Below are 15,134 nucleotides of genomic sequence, written 5' to 3'. Positions count from 1 at the left end.
GGGCAAATGACTGGGTCTTTTCTTTGGTCATTATTAAAAGCGATTAAGGAAACATAAGTCAAAGTAAAAAAAAAAACTATTTCAGGAATTAAAACAGAATCATTCTTTTGTAGGAACTATAGTCTTTACCAACCTACTTAGAGAAATGTGTGAAATTCCTGAGTAAAATTCTGACTACATAGATCAAAATCTATCATATTTTGAAAATCAAATTCGCAAAACACAAATATAACATAAAATAGAAAACCTCATACATAAACCAAGTACGTTAAATCACATTTTGAAAACTGCAACCAAGAAAAAAAGTTAAACAACCAAAATTTCAGGCTTACAGGTATATTTCAAACTTCTAAGGAAGAAAAAGGAAACCTGTTCCCAAACCTATGCAAATGGAAATAAGCTGAGAATAGTTTTAATTTCTTTTGGAAAATCAGCATTACATTGATGATGATGATGCAAGTGTACCAGGATTTGAAATGATTTTTAAAGGCATACCTTTCATAAGCAGATACAAATATCATAAGCAAAGTATTATTATTATTATTTTTGAATTTTAATTTAAAATTTATTTGAGAAACGCAGAGACACACCACCACCATCCCTCCCACTTGCTGGTCCACGCCCCCAAATGCCCACAAAGGCTGCCCTATCCCCGGAGAGCTGGGCGGGGCCGTCAGTTCCGGCCACCCAATCCCGGGAGGGTGGGCGGGGCCGTCTGTTCCGGTCACACCTGACCCCGCCCCCACTTCCCCCACCCAGGCAGGTGCTCCGCGACCACAAACTGCCTGCAGACGCTGCTGCAGCACCTGACCTCGCACAGCCTGACCATTGTGAGCAACGCGTGCGGCAGGCTCTGGAACCTGTCCGCCCGCAGCGCGCGGGACCAGGAGCTGGTGTGGGACCTGGGCGCCGTGGGCATGCTGCACAACCTGCAGGCCCACCGGCCCGCCAAGCACCAGGCGGCCGCCACTGCCGTGTCCCCCCCGCACCTGCATGCCCAGCCTCTACGTGCGCAAGCAGTGGGCGCTGGAGATGGAGCTCGGCCCGGCACCTGGGCCGGGCGCACCCACTGCTCTGGCTCAAGGCGGCCCACGCCAGCCTCTCCAACGACAGCCTCAATAGCGGCAGCACTAGTGACGGCTACTGACCGCGGGAGCACAAGCGGCCCTGCCCGCTGGCCGCGCACCGCGAGGAGCTCCTGGGCGGGCAGCCGCGGCCCGCTGGGCTCGACCTCGACCTGCGGGGTGGCCAGGCCGAGGGGCCCACCCGGGACGCCGCCAGCGCTGACGCCCGCGTGCCCACCATCAAGCTGTCGCCCACCTATCAGCACGTGCCGTGCCGCTGCTGGAGGCCGCGGGCAGGGCAGGCGCGGGGGCCCCCTGCGGCCCCAAGGCAGCCCCCGCGGCTCGGAAGCAGGCCTGGCTGCTGGTGGAGGGCCTGAGCCAGGTGCCCGAGAAGCTGGGGGCCACCCGGACAGCTGCGGCCAGCAGGGCGCTGCAGAGGCTGGTGGCGCAGGAGGGGCCCATCTCGCTGTCCCACTGCAGCTCGCTGTCCTCGACCGGATGCCCAGGCCCCAGCGAGGCCGGAGACTTGGACAGCAACTCCTCCCTCCAGGGCCTGGAGGAGGCCGGCCCGGAAGAGGCGGAGCTGGACCGGGCGTGGCGCGGGCCGGGGCCTGACCTTGGAGGATGTCATGCCATCCAGCTGTGTGCAGGAGACACCGCTGGTGCTGAGCCGCTGGAGCTCCGTGAGCTCCCTGGGCAGCTTTGAGAGCCCGTCCATCGCCAGCTCCACCCCCAGCGACCCCTGCAGCGGGCTGGGCAGCGGCAAGGTGAGCCCCAGCAAGCTGCCTGACAGCCCCGGGCAGGCCATGCCGCCCAGCCTCAGCAAGGCGCTGCCGGCCGCGCCGCCCGGTCAGCCCCAGAGCAGCCAGTTCAGCCTGCAGTGGGAGAGCTACGTGAAGCGCTTCCTGGACATCGCCGACTGCCACGAGCGCTGCCACCTGCCTCCGAGCTGGACGCCGGCAGCGTCAGCTTCACTGTGGAGAAGCCGGAGGAGAACTTCTCCTGCGCCTCCAGCCTCAGTGCGCTCACCCTGCACGAGCACTACGTGGAGCTGCTGCTGCTGCTGACCGCGGCGCCGGCGGGGGTCGCGGTGGCGCCGGGCACCGCCCGCGAGAAGAGGATGTGGGACGACAGGAGGGGCCGGCGTCCGCGGGCTCCCGCACACGCATGGCCGCGGACCAGGAGCTGGAGCTGCTGCGCACTGCCCGTCCTGGTCTACATGCTGGGGCCCGCCCTGGCCCTGGAGGACGACTCGTGCACTGACTCGGCCGAGGGCACGCCTGTCAACTTCTCCAGCGCAGCGTCCCTCAGCGAGGAGACCCTGCAAGGGCCCCCCAGGGAGCAGCCCCAGGGGGCCGGCTGGACAGGCAGGAGCCCGCCGGCCTCGTGGCCCCCACCAGCCAGGTCTCCAGGCACCGGCTTAAGGCCGGGGTCGCCGGCCGGAGCCCGGAGCAGGTCCGGGGCACAGGGAGGAGCCGGCCGGGCTGGAGCTGCCCCTGGGCCAGCTCCCAAGTGCCCACTTGGACCGGGGTCAGCGGGGAAGGGGGGAGGCAGTCCCTGTGCCTCACGACGCCCACGAGGAGGCCGTGTACTGCTTCTACGACTCTGACGAGGCGCCCTCCTTGGCCGGGCCGCCCCATCCCGCGGGCCCTGAAGCAGGGCAGGAAGGAGGCCCGGGTCCCAGCCAAGGCAGCCGCTCCGGCCCAGCCGCCCCAACCCCCCGGGGCCCAGCCCAGGCTGATCGCAGGTAAGACCCTACCTTGCTACTCCCTGAGCACCTCGGCTACCTCGCTGAAGGCTGTGAGCGGCCGGCCAGCCACCTGGGAGGCCTGGAGCCCACGGTCCCCCAGGCCCCGCACCGAGGAGGCGGGCGCGACAGCTCCCCCAGCCCGCGCTCCGAGGAGGCACTCCCGCGCTGCTGCATCGGCTCAGCCATGCCCAGGCACAGGCCCTTGGCCTCTGGCCTCCAGCGCTGCAAGGCTCGGGCTGCTGGGCAGGACAAGCGGCCGGCAGAGGCGCCCTGGGACTTCGGCGAGGAGGCGGCCGGCTCAGACCGGGCCTCCGACCTGGACAGCGTCGAGTGGCGGGCTATCCAGGAGGGCGCCAATTCCATCCTCACATGGCTGCATCAGGCGGCCGCGGCGGCACCCCGCTAGGCGGCCTCCGAGTCTGACTAGCTCCTGTCCCTATGGTCTGCTCTGTCCATGGACCCCTCCCCACAGCTATCCAATCGCAGGAGCAGGCGCCAGCACGGGGCGGGGCAGGGAGGGCAGTGCCCGGCGGCCAGAGAAAGGGAGCCTGGCCTCAGCCAAAAGCGCTCGAGCCCCCGCGCCCCTGGTGGCCCGAGAAGCCGCACGCTGTTCAATAGGTAGCAGCGGGGGTGCCGGCCATTCTCCAGGGGCGGACAGTGATTTACGTGCTCAGCCCGGCCACCCGGCCCCAGCCCAAAGCTGTCCCTGGCCCCGGGCCACACTGAGGAAGGCGGCGGAGCCCCCCAGCCTGGCACAGCCAGCAGCCGCAGGCAAAGCGCCAGCGCCCAGGAAGCAGCGCTCTCGGAGCCTGCACCGGCCGGGCAAGATATCGGAGCTGGCGGCGCTGAGCCACGCCCGCCCCCCCCCCCCCAGGAGTGCCACCCACCCTGCTCCTCTGGCCAAGACCCCTTCTTCAAGCTCCTCCCAGACCTCGCCCGCCTCTCAGCCTCTGCCCAGGAAGTCGCCCCCCTCCACCCCAGCTTCAGGGTCTCTGCCTGGCTCAGCAGCCCCCCGCGTGCCCAAGACGTGGCACGGGCCCTGCTGGACAAGCACCACAAGACACGGAAGTCGCCCGTCCGGATCCCGTTCATGCAGAGGCCGGCCAGGCGCGGGCCGCCGCCGCCGGACAGACCCGCCCCAGAGGCCGCGAGGGGGCGGCAGGGGCGCGTGGGGGCCGAATGGGCCTGGTGCGTGGCGGCCTCCACCCGCTCCAGCGGCAGCGAGTCCTCCGACCGCTCGGGCTTCCAGCGCCAACTGACCTTCATCAAGGAGTCGCCTGGCTTGCTGCGTCGCTGGCGCACGGAGCTGCTGTCCGACTCCGCCTCCACCTCCCAGGGCGCGTCGCCCCGCCGCGGCCGGCCCGCGCTCCCCGCCGTCTTCCTCTGCTCTTCGCGCTGCGACGAGCTGAGGGCGGCCTCGGGGCAGCAGCCAACCCGGCCAGGATCCGGTCCCGGCCCCGGCCCGCGCGCACCAGCGCACCAGCTCTGAGAGCCCTTCGCTCCTGCCCGTGAGCGCCCCCGTGCGGCCGGAGGCGGTCAAGCGCTACTCCTCCCTGCCCCACGTCAGCGTGGCCCGCAGGCCCGATGGCGGGGCCCCAGGAGCCCCCAGCCCAGCGCACACCACCCGGAGCCACGGGAGCGACGGCGAGGCGCGGCCACTGCCCAGGGTGGTCGCGCCAGGCACGACATGGCGGCGCATCCGGGACGAGGACGTCGCACACATCCTGCGCAGCACCCTGTCCTCCTCGGCCCTGCCGCTCCGGGGCGCCTCGCCGGAGGAGGGCCCCGCCGGTCCCCCGCTGCAGAAGACCAGCGTCGCCACGGTGCAGACAGAAGAGGTGGCCCAGCCCAAGACCAACGCCAGCGCGTCCCTGAGCCTGGAGAGCAGGCAGTAGCCCCCCGCGCCAACCGGCGCCCAGGCCACCCTCCTGGGCAGCGACATGGATGGGCCGGTCCCGGCCAAGGCACGGTGGGCAAGGCAGGCGTGGCGGGGGGTGCTGGCTCTGTGCCTCCCTCCCAGCTTCCTCTGCACGGACCACGTGGACAGCACAAGGACCACGGGACCCCAGGGCCATCACAGCCTGGGGACCGGAGCCTCATCACACCCCAGGAGCCTGAACGCAGCAGGAGAGGGGCCCCATGGCCCTGCCCATCTCCACGGAGGAGCGCACTGTAGAGAGAGCCAGCGACCTCTTTCCTGCAGAATCCGGCTGGGAGAAGGGAACCTGCGGGTGGCTGCCCAGCAGGGCTACCCCCACACCCCATCCCCCAGGAGGGGCTCCACCTGCTGTATCCTGTGCTCCACACCCTTGGGCCTTGGCCAGACAGCCGCAGGCAGCAACCCGAGCGGGCGCCCCCTTCAGGCCCCACCCGTGCCCTGCAGGACACAGCCCAGGAGGAGTTGGGGTGGCCCCCAAGCTCCGGGGTGCACCCCAGGTGCCACGCACTTCCTTCTAGGCCACGGCTGCCAAGCAGGGGTCCTGGGGAGCGTGGGGCAGCCGGCCAGAAGATGACTAGCAGTGGGGGTGAGGCAGCGCCCGAGGCCTCCGCACACAGGGACTGCTCGGTGTCCTCAGGCCTGGGGCTCGGGGCTGCTCCCGGATCAGTGAGGGGGAGATGCAGGCACAGCTCACCCCGCCCAGCATGGGGAGATCACAGAGTGACCTTTGGGCAATGGAGCTGAGGCGGGGCTGCAGGCCCTGTCCTGGGGACCGGGTCTTGCCCAGCCCCTGACCCTGGACACCAGTACCCCCCCCCCGCCATTCCCAGGGCCACTCAGGATGGGCGGCCACTTGGCAGCCTTCCCTCCGCCCACCCGCCTGTTCCTCACACCCTGCAGCACCCGTCCCACGTGTACTTAGCGCGCCACTGCCAGCACCCCATGTAAAGCCGCGGGCTCCCCCGCGGAAGTGGGGAAAGTGGCTAGGGGGAACTGCCCTTCCACGGAGGTGGAAGGGTCGGTAGCCAACCCGGGAAGAACCAGCAGCAAACCCGGGAAGGGCCGAGCAGACAAAAGAACAGCGCAGGGTCCTGTGTCGTTCCTCCACGAAGACGGGGAGCGACACCTGAATACACGTTTCTTCTCTTTTTCTCCGAGCTCTCTCTGTCTTTCAAATGAATAGCTAAGTATTTTGTAAAAAGAAAGAAAAAATGACCAGAGTACTATAGTTTTCTAATGTACTTCAGATTTCAGTAGCTAAATTCTCTAAGAATAGTGCTTTCGCTTCACTCTTCCTCCCTTATCTGTTTTTCATATGAAAAGATATGAATGCTGGTGGAAAATACTATCTAAGCCCCAGCTTATTAATAGTTTATAGATGACACTGTCATGAGAACTGTGGCCAAGTCATAGCAACCTTGGTGTCTGTGACGGCTGTGTCATCCTTTGCATGAGCTGATATGATGTGGGAGGCGCCCTTGCCAATGTTCCTTTGCTTAATATTCACCTGTAACACAGACACCAATGGCTTTTCACTATTTAAAACACAATGAAATCCATATATTGGGAAATTTATATTTTAATTAGAAGTTCTGTCAAATAACCTTCATTTGATACAATGGAAAGCGAAGTGTTTACAGTAATGAGGAAGTTACCGTAAGCTTACATTCTTTAAACTTAAAGAAATATTTTTACAGTTGTTTCCATTTTTATCTGAACATTTTCAATGCACCTTTACTATAGTGAGTATTTTATTTTATTGCTTGTTCATTTCCTGTTTATTTGTAATGTTTGCTGTCAGAGGCAAAATGTACAAACTATTACAAAGCAAATTTGATTTCCAGTACAAGAAAAATGCTAGCTTGTGTAATATAAACCCGTGTACACATGTCTATGTCTGTGTCACCAGCATCCGAACGTACACTTGCCCAGAGGGGCTCTGACCCAGCTGTCACACACACACAGCCGTGTTCTCGCCGCCAAGGCCTGCCCACTCCAAGGCATTTTATCTTTCACATTATACTCTCTCTGCCTGTTTGTGTCCCACAGTATCCTCCAAAAGTGTGTGTGGGAAATTCATTTTTATGCTGTTCACTTGTGCTCACACATTTAATATAAGAATCAAAAAGTTATTTAGGTTTATAAAACACCATTTCACACTATCTTTATCCATTTCCTCCTAGTCTGGCCTTTGTCCATCTACGTGTGTTAGTCCAGATGGAAGAGAATATGTTTCCCCCGGCACTGCCTTCCCTGACAAATTATGTAAAAGCCTTCTTTTTCTTTTTTCATTTTAATTTTTAATTAGTTTCTAGCAGATTCAATGTGTTTAGTAGATACAATTCTAAGAACATATGATAGTCCCTCTCATCCCTTCTCTCCCTCCTATCCTCTTTCCTTCTCCCCCCTTTTTTTTTGGTTTTTAGTTTTTGAGATAACATATTTTAAACTTACATTACACTAAAAGGCTTAATACTTTGCTAAATAAGAAGTTAAACAAGTAAAAAGCCAAAAGACACTAGTTTAGTGGGAATATAGACATGGCCATAAACAATAACTGAATGGGAAAATGACCATTTCACCTATATAAATTATAAAGTAATCAAGATCATTAAAACTATAGTTGGAAACATTTTTAAAGGAATTATTCATTTATTTGAAAATCAGAGTCATAGAGAAAGGGAGAGACACAGAAAAAGAGAGAAAGATCTTCCATCCATTGGTTCAATCCATGATGGTCACAATGGCCAGGGATGGGCCATACCAAAGCCAGGAGCCAAGAGTTTCATTCAATCTCCCATATGGGTGCAGGGAAACAAGTACTTGGGTCATCCTCCAGCTATTTTTCCCAGTTCACTAGCTGGGAGCTGGGTTGGAAGTGGAGCAGCCAGGACTTGAACTGGCAGCCATATGGAATGCTGGCACAACGGCTTTACCCTCTATGCCACAACATCAGACCCTAATATAACATTCTTAATCATTGGTTTCACAAAGATATAAAACAAAGTTTTACAAAACCATTTTTGCTGCAATACTGATACACACTGACATTTCATTCTTTTTCTTCTTTTTTTGTATGTTTCTTAACTTTTTACCACATATAAGGGAGAGTATACCATATTTGTCTTTCTGGGTCCAAGCCTTATTTTTCTTAAATTATTTTTCATTATCTGAGGTTTACCTAACTTATAGTAAATGAATTTCCTTTTAGCATAACCACATTTAAGTTGAAAATCAAATATTTGCCTTCTATCAAGAAAAGCAATGCTTATTTAAAAATTATAGAAGCAAAAAAAAAAAACCAAAAACATTCTCTTGTTACTATTTTTTAAATGAAGATCTGGATCCACATGGTATTAAATGTCCTGCAAATTTCCAGGAATATTTATTTAATTTTTATTTATTTTTTTAGTTGACAGGTAGAGTTATAGACAGTGAGAGAGAGAGACAGAAAGGTCTTCCTTCCGTTGGTTCACTCCCCAAATGGCAGCTATGGCTGGCGCTGCGCCGATCCGAAGCCAGGAGCTAGGCACCTCCTCCTGGTCTCCCATGGGGTGCAGGGCCCAAGCACTTGGGCCATCCTCCACTGCCCTCCCGGGCCACAGCAGAGAGCTGGACTGGAAGAGGAGCAGCCAGGACTAGAACCCGGAGCCCATATGGGATGCTGGCGCCGCAAGTGGAGGATTAACCAAGTGAGTCATGGCACTTGGCTCCAGGAATGTTTATTTAAAAACCATGCTTTTGTTTTAAAATTTAGAAACTGCTTCAGGATTCTGATATGAAAATTTATAGAAGCAGAAATAATCATAACAAATAGCAATATAATCAAAACAAAAAGAGGGTTCATTAGACCAATGTAACCAGAAACTGAAGTACTAAAAACTAATTCAAAAATTAAGAAATAAAATTCAATTAATATATGGGATGAAAAGCCCTCCAAGGTCAAGTCAGATATATTATTCTAATAAAACTACAGTTAAAGAGTAGGACATCTGTATTTCTAATAATTTAAATTACATAGAGGTCGGCGTCATGGCTCACTTGGTTAATCCTCTGCCTGCGGCACGGCATCCCATATGGGTGCTGGGTTCTCCTCCCGGCTGCTCCTCTTCCAGTCCAGCTCTCTGCTGAGGCCCAGGAAGGCAGTGGAGGATGGCCCAAGTGCTTGGGCCCTGCACCTGCATGGGAGACCAGGAGAAGCACCTGGCTCCTGGCTTCGGATTGGTACAGCATGTCGGCTGTAGCGGCCATTTGGGGGGTGAACCAACGGAAGGAACACCTTTCTCTCTGTCTCTCTCTCTCTCACTGTCTAACTTTGCCTGTAAAATAAGTAAAAATAAATAAATAAATAAAAATAAAGAGTCATTATCTTTAAAAATTACATAATGTTTATCAGGAAATAGCTCAATGATGATCCTAAGTTACAATTTAGGCACCACACAAACACTAATGCAAGAGGGAAGTAAAATAAAGACACAAATATGTGATGTGAAAAAAAATTTAACCTCAAAAATTTTGTTATAAACCAACAGTGTTTACAATCTGATGAAATATTGAATAGGTAATGGTGAAATTTTTTTCTCTCTTTTTTAATTTAGTAAATATAAATTTCCAAAGTACAGTTTATGGATTACAATGGCTTTCCCCCCATAATTTCCCTCCCACTCGCACCCCTCCCATCCCCACTCCCTCTCCCATTCCATTCACATCAAGATTCACTTTCAATTCTCTTTACATACAGAAGATCGATTTAGTATATATTAAGTAAAGATTTCATCAGTTTGCACCCACACAGAAACACAAAGTGTAAAATACTGTTTCAGTACTAGTTATAGCATTACTTCACATTGGACAACACATTAAGGACAGGTCCCACATGAGGAGTAAGTACACAGTGACTCCTGTTGTTGACTTAACAATTTGACACTCTTGTTTATGGTGTCAGTAATCTCCCTAGGCTCTAGTCATGAGTTGCCAAGGCTATGAAAGCCTTTTGAGTTCGCCGACTTCGATCTTATTCTGACAGGGTCATAGTCAAAGTGGAAGTTCTCTCCTCCCTTCAGAGAAAGGTACCTCCTTCTTTGATGACCCATTCTTTCCACTGGGATCTCACTCGCGGAGATCTTTTATTTAGGTTTTCTTCTTCTTCTTTTTTTTTTTTTTTTCCAAAGTGTCTTAGCTTTCCATGCCTAAAATACTCTCATGGGCTCTTCAGCCATATCCAAATGCCTTAAGGGCTGATTCTGAGGCCAGAGTGCTTTTTAGGACATCTGCCATTCTATGAGTCTGCTGTGTATCTCGCTTCCCATGTTGGATCATTCTCTCCCTTTTTGATTCTATCAGTTAGTATTAGCAGACACTAGTCTTGTTTGTGTGATCCCTTTGACTCTTAGACCTATCAGTGTGATCAATTGTGAACTGAAATTGATCACTTGGACTAGTGAGATGGCATTGGTACATGCCACCTTGATGGGATTGTATTGGAATCCCCTGGCACGATTCTAACTCCACCATTTGGGGCAAGTCCGATTGAGCATGTCCCAAATTGTACATCTCCTCCCTCTCTTATTCCCACTGTTATATTTAACAGGGATCACTTTTCAGTTAAAATTTAAACACCTAAGAATAATTGTGTGTTAATTACAGAGTTCAACCAACAGTACTAGAACAAAACAAAGAAAAAATACTAAAATGGATAAAGTATTACATTGTACATCAACAGTCAGGACAAGAGCTGATCAAGTCACTGTTTCTCATAGTGTCCATTTCACTTCAACAGGTTTCCCCTTTGCTGCTCAGTTAGTTGTCACCGATCAGGGAGAACATATGATATTTGTCCCTTTGGGACTGGCTTAATTCACTCAGCATAATGTTTTCCAGATTCCCCCATCTTGTTGCAATTTTAAACGTTTGGATGCAGGTGTAGTGGTTTTTTTTTATGGTTTTACTTTGCATTTCTCAGATGATGAATGATACTGAGTACCATTTTGTATTGCTTTCCATCCATTCATTATGTGTAGTGTCTGTTCAAGCCTTTTGCCCATTATTTAATTAAGTTATGCTTGTTCTTATTTTTGTTTTTTTAAGGTGATTTGCATATTATAATGAGTCATTTGTAATATATATTATTTTCCAACTTTTTCTCTTGATCTGCGGTTTGTTTTATATTCTCTTAACAATGTCTTTTGAAAACCAGAAATTTTTAATTTGATGAGGGTACAAGTGGTCTATTTCTTTCTTTTATGCATACTTTGTTTATCATATCTAAGCAATCTTTGCTTAAATGAGGAAGGCATAAAGCTACTCATGTTCTTCTCAAAAATTTTCAAAATTTTGGTTTCCCATTTGAGACCATGATCCATTTTCTGCAATCTTCTAAATCCAATGATAATTTAGTGTGTTTATGTATGGATAAGCAATATTTCCTGCATCAATTATTTCAAAGCCCATTCTTTTATCTTGAATTATTTCAGATCTTTCTAAGTCATGTGTTTGTGTATGGATGAATATATTTTAGCCACTCTATTCTTTGCATTAAGTTCTTTATTGTCTGATGCTATCTTGATTACTGTGGCTTTAAAAATAATTCTCAAAATCTTATAGTGATAGCTCACTTTACCCTTTTGTTATTCCTTATCCAGGGTAGGGGGTGCATCTTACATGCTTTGTATTTAAATATTGTGAAATTCTTCATAGGAACTATTTCAAGACGTTGAGTAGGATGGTGTTGAATCTACAGATAAATGTTAGGAGAATATATGTTTTAAAGATATTAAATGTTCTGCTATATAAGCAATGTAAATTATTGTATTAATTTATTCTTTCTTTAATTTCTCTCAGCAATAATTTTTTAATTTCCAGAATAAATGTCTTAATTATTATTAGATTTTTCCTTAGGTATTTCATTTTTCAGGTTGTTAAAACTGGGATTTTTTTGCACTTTTAATTTCTAAAAATTAATTGTTCATCAATAGAAGAGCAGTTATTTGTGTGTAAGTTTTGTATCTCATAATCTTGATGAACACACTTACTAACCCCAGTAATTGGTTTTTATATATTTTCTTGGATTATTTTCACCTAACCATGCCTAAAATGAGCCTGTGAAATATGCCTATGTTGATATTTTGAAAAGAAAATCACTATATCTATTATATCTTTATATATATAATTATATATAAATATATATTACATTATATAATATATAATTATATATAAACATATAATTATATCTATTATATATTATATGTATTATATATCTATATATATTATATCTATTATTTAAGGTGATATGTATCTTTATTTTAGACCTCAACCCAAATATACATTAAACATAGTATTAAAAACTGTGTACCACAATTATTATAGTAGACTAATGCTAATTCATCCCATGAATGACTTCAGAAGCCTTAGATTATCTATCAGCTTTAGAACAAAAAAATACAATTAGAACATGAGAAATACAAATGAGGGTTTACAATTATATTTTTAAAAATTTGTTCCTTATATAAGGTGAACAAACTTCATGTATTTCATATATACAGATTTAAGAGCATAGTGATAGTTCTTTCACTACCCTTGCTACTGCTTATGATCTCACCCTCCCTCCTTACTTTCTTATTTTTTCTTTCAGTTTTTACAATGACATACTTTATTTCATAATCACAAGCTTGATCTTCCACTGAATAAACAAACAAATAGTAAGTATAAAAATCATTGTTGTTCAAGAGTATAGACAAGGATTGTAAACAACAGTCAAATCTCAAAATGTCAATTTTACTCATATAAATTATATTTTTGTGTTCTGTATATTAATTACCACAAGTAAAGGAAAACATATGATATCTGTATTTTTGGGACTGGCTTATTTCAGTAAGCATAATCGTTCCAAGTTGCATACATTTTGTTGCAAAATACAGGATTTAACTCCTTTTAATGGCTGAGTAGTATTCCATGGTGTATATATATCCCATTTTCTTTATCCAGTCATTGGTTGATGGTCTGGGTAGATTGCATATCTTAGCTCTTGTGAATTGAGCTGCAATAAACATGAAGGTACAAATAACTCTTTCATATGCTGATTTAATTTCATTTGGGTAAATTCCCAGGAATTCATGGCTGGGTAACATGGTAGGTCTATTTTCAGATTTCTGAGGATGTCTTCCATATTGGTACTACTGTAATAGAGGGCAGCATATGTGCGATAGTTGAACATCAAATTTGACTTTAATTCAGCTGCCAGCCAAATGAATAGGATATATTTACTTAGGTCAACAATGGTTTTACAAAACCAAGTATATACAAGTTCAGTGTCAATGTCTCACTGTATACACATATTAATGTATCTTGATGTCAGGTGTCCATTTTGGAGTCAACATGAGGGTTTAAGGAATGTCAGAGATTCCTTCTCAGCTTTTTGGCTAAGATCAAGTGTGGGAATATCACAGATGCAGATGATGGGGTTCCAAGTACAAGACAATGGGTCAGAAAAGCCTAAATGATGTATGCAGAGAAAAGATAAGCTAAAAAAGGAGAACTAGGATTGACCTGAAATACCTGTTTGTGGTAACTGTTGGTAAGTGCTATAAACTGATCAGTGTATTATAAAGTGTCAGTGATATATATATATATATATATATATATATATATATATAGTAAAAATTGTGTGAATGAAATACTATTTGGTATAGATATATAAAAATGTCTACACTGAATTGTACCCCTTAAACAATAAAACTTTCTCTCCCACGTTTTATGATTTTTTTCATGAATTCCACATTATGTAATATTAATATACCTATCTCTTTGAAAAATAATATGCATGTATGCATATGGTTACATATGAAGCAAATATAGCAACATGCTAAAAATTGTTATATCTATGAATGCTCATGGAATCTTTCTTTGTACTTTTCTATATTATTTGTGATATTTAAAAATAAAAAATTTAAAAGAAAGGTTAGTCTTTCTAAGGAATAAAAGAAAACTGAGGCATAACATCTTTAATAATGTTCTTCCTCTGTGTCACTTTTTTATATATTAGTTTTATAGATTAGATGCTTCTTTTCAATAATTGAGTACAACAGTGATTATTATCATCTTATTTTACTGGGAATAACAGAGTATTTGTGGCTTCTGTGACATAGCTACTGTCACACCTGAGAAAGTCACAGATTAATGTTCAGGACAGTGGTTCATGTTCTATATCCGTTCCTTCTTCTTTTACCCTCTTTGCTATTCTTATCTTCTCATGCCTTGGCAACTCATGACAAGAGCCTAGGGTGATTACTGATGCCATAAACAGGAGTGTCAATTTGTTAAGTCAACAACAGGAGTCACTGTGCACTTACTCCTCATGTAGGATCTCTGTCCTTAATGTGTGGTACAGTGTGATTTAATGCTACAACTAGTACTCAAACAGTATTTTTCACTTTGTGTTTCTATGTGGGTGCAAACTGTTGAAATCTTTACTTAATATATGCTAAACTGATCTTCTGTATATAAAGAGAATTGAAAGTGAATCTTGATGTGAATGGAAGGGGAGAGGGAAAGGGAAAGGGGAGGGTTGTGGGTGGGAGGGAAGTTATGGGTGGGGAAGCCATTGTAATCCATAAGCTGTACTTTGGAAATTTATATTCATTAAATAAAAGTTAAAAAATCAAAATAATCAATAAATAAATCTTATATACAGGCAAAATTTCATTTATGAGTAATAGTAGAAAATCAAATATACATCACTGAATAGAAAACTGTCTAATTTTTTATTATCTTTTACTTTTATCTTTATACTAACAAAGTAACGCTATTTTCAATGGGATGGATATCTAGGAATGATAAGTGAAAAGCATAATATGTTAGCAGTATGTTTGCAAAATTCAGATGCAAAAATAGATGAAATCCAAGATGATTTAAATTTGATGGCTAGTTGAAAGTATTTTAGTAAACATAGAGGAATATAAATAAAGAGTTTAAATAAATTACAATTCTAGAAATATCCTAGGATGCACAAACCAGTGCAATACCAAAGAGTAATTTTCTCAGCTCTCTCTCACACAAAGCCTCTCACACATACATATCTGCCAATTTGTTGGCATTCAAGTACACAGAGGGTTCTATGGCTTTAAAATTGGGATGAGTTTTAAAAATACGATCTAAGGAAACAACAGAGAAACAGCCAAAAGACTAAGAAAGTCCTAATAAAAGATCCTAATAAAAAAGACAGTGAATGGGGAACTTCAAATCTTCCTTCACAATTTCTGGTAATTATATACATAATAGTGTAACAGAAAAAACACAAACTGGTGTAAATTCTTGCAATTGTATGTGTGGATGCATATATGAAGTTCCAGAGAAGTTACCCAAAAGAAAATACTTTATGTTCAAC

The 15,134-nt window shown here is 47.2% G+C and overlaps 1 non-coding gene and 1 pseudogene across 1 annotated transcript in view; both read left to right on the top strand.

Annotated features, from left to right (window-relative positions):
- Nucleotides 1-628: 628 nt before the first annotated feature.
- On the top strand, nt 629-9,466 carry LOC103346889 (adenomatous polyposis coli protein 2 pseudogene; annotated as a pseudogene).
- Nucleotides 9,467-9,494: 28 nt separating this feature from the next.
- Nucleotides 9,495-15,134, top strand: part of LOC127486645 (uncharacterized) — a 37,154-nt gene continuing 31,514 nt past the window's right edge. Inside the window, exon 1 of the transcript XR_011385739.1 lies at nt 9,495-12,450. This is a non-coding gene — a transcript (uncharacterized protein). The remainder of the gene's footprint in view (nt 12,451-15,134) is intronic.

This window comes from Oryctolagus cuniculus (assembly GCF_964237555.1).
Source record: "Oryctolagus cuniculus chromosome 17 unlocalized genomic scaffold, mOryCun1.1 SUPER_17_unloc_1, whole genome shotgun sequence".
NCBI classification, from domain to species: domain Eukaryota; kingdom Metazoa; phylum Chordata; class Mammalia; order Lagomorpha; family Leporidae; genus Oryctolagus; species Oryctolagus cuniculus.
This window is presented reverse-complemented; position numbering and strand designations above follow the sequence as displayed.